Genomic DNA, 4,604 nt, shown 5'->3' with positions numbered 1-4,604 from the left:
CTCCATCCTGGCAACAGAGCGAGACTCCATCTCAAAAAAAAAAAAAGAAAAAAAAAGGCATTGCAGTTTTTGCCCTCCTCCCTCTTCAGTCACTTGCTTTAGGAAAGACCAGTCATCCTGTGGAGAATCCATGTGGAAAGGAACTGTGGCATCTTGCCAACACTCTGCCCCATCTTGCAGCCATGGGAGTAAGCCATATATTATCTTGGAAGTGGATTGTTCAGCCTACGAAAGCCTGTAAGTGGCCACAGCCCCACGTAACCTCTTTACTGCAACTTCATTAAAGACCCCAAGCTAAACCATCCAGCGAAGCCACTCCAGAATTCCTAACCTACAGAAACTGAGAATAAATGTTTATTGATGTTTTAAATCAGTATGTCTTAAAGGAATTTGTTACATAGAATAGTTAAATACAGAACCCTATTTTTTAAAATGCACAACATCTTGAATAGGCATTTCATATAAATAAAAAGGATATGCAAATAGCTAATAAGCTTAGGAAGGAAGTGCAAATGAAAGCTCCAATGAAAAACTGCTGTATTCTCACTAGAATGACTCAAAATTTTGAGGTTTTTTTGAGGCAGGGTCTTACTCTGTTGCTTAAGCTGGAGTGCAATTGTGTGATCATGGCTCATTGTATCCTCAACCTCCCAGGCTCAAGCAATCCTCCAATCTCAGTCTCCTGGGTAGCTAGGACCACAGGCACATGCCATCACACCCAGCTAATTTTTAAATATTTTGTAGAGACAGGGTGTCCCTATGTTGCTCAGGCTGGTCTTGAACCCCTGGGCTCAAGCGATTTGCACTCCTCTGCCTCCCAAAGTGCTAGAATTACAGGTATGGCCACTGAGCCCAGCTCAGAATGACTAAAATTTAAAAATTTACAATAGTAAGTGTTGGCAAGAATGTAGGGCAACTAAAACTTGTATACATTGCTGGCAGAAGTACAAATTGATACAACCAATTTGAGAATCCATCTCAAAAAAATAAAATAAAATAAAATAAAACCAGGAACAATCAGAGAACAAGATAGAGCTCTTAAAAATTAAAAACAGGGCTGGGCAAGGTGGCTCAGGTCTGTAATCCCAGCACTTTGGGAGGCCAAGGCGGGCGATAACCTGAGGTCAAGAGTTCAAGACCAGCCTGGCCAGCATGGTGAAACCCCCATCTCTACTAAAAATACAAAAATTAGCCAGGTGTTGTGGCACACAGGTAATCCCAGGTGCTCGGGAGGCTGAGGCAGGAGAATTGCTTGAGCCCAGGAGATGGAGGTCACAGTGAGCCGAGATGGCACCACTTAACTCCAGCCTGGGTGACACAGCAAGACTCCGTCTCAAAAACAAAAAAAAATTAAAATAAAATAAAAATAAAACCAGGAACAATCAGAGAACAAGATAGAGCTCTTAAAATTAAAAACAGCCAGGCCTGCATGGCTCCTACCTGTAATCCCAGCACTTTGAGAGTCTGAGGCAGGTGGATCGCTTGAGCTCAGGAGTTTGAGACTACCCTGGGCAACATGGCAAAACCCTGTCTACACAAAAAAATATGAAAATTAGCTGCAGGTGGTGGTGCTCACCTGTGATGTCAGCTACTTGGGAGGCTGAGGTGAGAGGACCACTTGAGCCTGGGAGGTCAAGGCTGCAATGAGCTGTGATTATGCCATTGCACTCCAGCCTGGATGACACAGTGAGACCTTCTCTCAGAACAACAAAATAAAAACACCATAGGTCAGGCACAATGGCTTATGCCTGTAATCCCAGCACTTTGGGAGGCCAAGGCAGGTGAATCACTTGAGTCCAGGAGTTTGAGATTTGGGCAACATGGAAAAACTCCACCCCTACAAAAAACACAAAAATTAGCCAGGTTTGGTGGCGCATGCCTGTAGTCCCAGCTACCTTAGAGGCTGAGGTGGGAGGATCACCTGAGCACAGGAGGTCGAGGCTGCGGTAAGCTGAGATTGTGCCACTGCACTCCAGCCTGGGCAACAGGGCAAGACCCTGTCTCAAAAAAAAAAAAGAAGAAGAAGAAATTAAAAATATTATAGATGGAATTTTAGTTCAATCAAAGGTTGAAAGGTAAAGTTGAGGAAACTCCCAGAAAGTATAATAAAACACAGAAACCAAAGAGATGGAAAATATGGGTAATAAAATAATTAGAAATTTATTCCATGAGATTGGAAATAACAGAAATTGCAGAAAGAGAGAGTATGGAGGCAAGAAAATTATTTCAGATATGGTACAAGTAGATTTCCCCCAACCTCATGAATGTCACCTCATTGGAAGTCATCATATTGAAAAGGCCTACTGTGTAGGCACACAAAGCCATGCTGTGAAATTTAAGAATACAGGCAGGTAAGGAAGAGAGGGAAGGAAAGAGAGAGAGAGAGAGAAAGAGAGAGAGAGAGAGAGAACATAGTTCTCATTCAAAGAAATAGAAAACAGAATCAGAGTGGCATTGAAACTTTTCAAAAGCAACACAGGATGCTAAAAAACAGTGGAGAAATGACTACAAAATTCTGAAGAAAAAGTATTGTTATTATTATTATTATTATTTGAAAGAGGGTTTTGCTTTGTCACCCAGCTGGAGTGCAGTGCCTCTATCTCGGTTCACTCACTGCAACCTCGACCTCCTGGGCTCAAGGGATTCTCCCACCTCAGCCTCCCAAGTAGCTGGGACCACAGGGACGTACCACCATGCCTGGCTAATTTTTTTGTATTTTTTGTAGAGACGGGATTTTGCTATATTGCCCAGGCTGATTTCGAACTCCTGACTCCTGAACTCAAGGGATCCACCTGCTTCGGCCTCCCAAAGTGCTGGTATTACAGGCATGAGCTACTGAGACAGGCCAAGAAAAATTATTTTCAACCTAAAATTCTAAATTTGAGTCAAGTATGAGAGTTGAATAAGGGCATCTTAAGGCATACAAAGACTTCCCTTCTTAAAAAAAAAAAAAGAGACCAGGCGCAGTGGCTCACACCTGTAATCCCAGAACTTTGGGAGGCTGAGGCGGGCGGATCATGAGGTCAGGAGCTCGAGACCATCCTGGCTAACACGGTGAAACCCCGTCTCTACTAAAAAAAAAAAAATACAAAAAAATTAGCCGGGCATGGTGGCACACACCTGTAGTCCCAGGTATTCGGGAGGCTGAGGCAGGAGAACTACTTGAACCCAGGAGATGGAGGTTGCAGTGAGCCGAGATTGCACCACTGCACTCCAGCCTGGGGACACAGCAAGACTCCATCTAAAATAAAAAAAAAAAAAAAAACCCTATGCAACTTTTGAGGAATCTCCTAGATGATGTGCTTTGGCCAATAAGGAAAATGGAACTGTTTTTGTATTCAGAGACAATATTGAGAGGTTTTTACAGGTTTGAAGTAGTCAAAGAAAATTAGATATATGCACATAAAAATTTAAAACATGAAAAAAATTTTTGAATTCTAGGATATAAAACAATATTTGTAGGGAATAAGAAAGCCATTCATGGCTGGGTGCCATAGCTCACACCTGTAATCCCAGCACTTTGGGAGGTCAAGGCAGGGAGATCACTTGCGGTCAGGAGTTTGAGACCAGCCTGGCCAACATGGCGAAACCCCGTCTCTATTAAAAACACAAAAATTTGTGGGTGTTGTGGCAGGTGCCTGTAATCCCAGCTACTCGGGAGACTGAGGGGGGAGAATCACTTGAACCCAGGAGAAGGAGGTTGCAGTGAGCCAAGATCGTGCCATTGCACTCCAGCCTGGGTGACAGAGCAAGACTCATTCTCAAAAAAAAAAGGAAAAAGAAAAGCCATTCATGCTATATTGTAGTAGTTGTCTCAAAAGTGAACAATATTGAGATGGTCAAAATAAGGCAAATACTTCCTATCAACTCTGAAAAGTGTCATATCCCTAAATGGTGAATCTGGGAGGAGGAAAACAGTGGGTGTATGAGAAAAGCATGTTCAGTCCTCAAGGAACTGATTTCACTGAAAAATATAGAAACTGATTATACTTGACTTGAAGTAGAATAAAAAATAAATGTGCAAAAAATGTGTGTATGTAGTTGTGTGTGTGTGTCTCCTAATACTGTCATGCTTTTCATACTTTTTCTGCATTAAATTTCTGCTTTCAAAGGGCTTAGTTAATGCTTCTGAATTTCATGTGGTCTGGGAACTCTGAAAACAGGCTCCTCTGTTTGATGTCCCTCTTACTGCTTTCTTTTCTTCTTCTTTTTTTTTTTTCTTTTTTTTTTTTTGACAGAATTTTGCTCTTGTCGCCCAGGCTGGAATACAATGACACCGTCTTGGCTCACTGCAACCTCCACCTCCTGGGTTCAAGTGATTCTCCTGCTTCAGCCTCCAGAGTAGCTGGGATTACAGGAGCCTGCTACCACGCCTGGCTAATTTTTGTATTTTTAGCAGAGACAGGGTTTCAACATGTTTGTCAGGCTGGTCTTGAACTCCTGACCTCTGGTGATCCACCAGCTTCAGCCTCCCAAAGTGCTGGAATTACAGGCATGAGCCACTGTGCCCAACTGGTGTCCCTCTAATTTCTACTGAGAACTTTACATGGCTCAGCTGTGTGGCCTTTCAGGAAATTTAACTACACTACTGCTGATCAAAACTG

This window comes from Mandrillus leucophaeus, unplaced genomic scaffold (genome assembly GCF_000951045.1).
Source record: "Mandrillus leucophaeus isolate KB7577 unplaced genomic scaffold, Mleu.le_1.0 Scaffold231, whole genome shotgun sequence".
In the NCBI taxonomy this organism is placed as follows: domain Eukaryota; kingdom Metazoa; phylum Chordata; class Mammalia; order Primates; family Cercopithecidae; genus Mandrillus; species Mandrillus leucophaeus.
Note: the sequence above shows the minus strand (reverse complement) of the source record.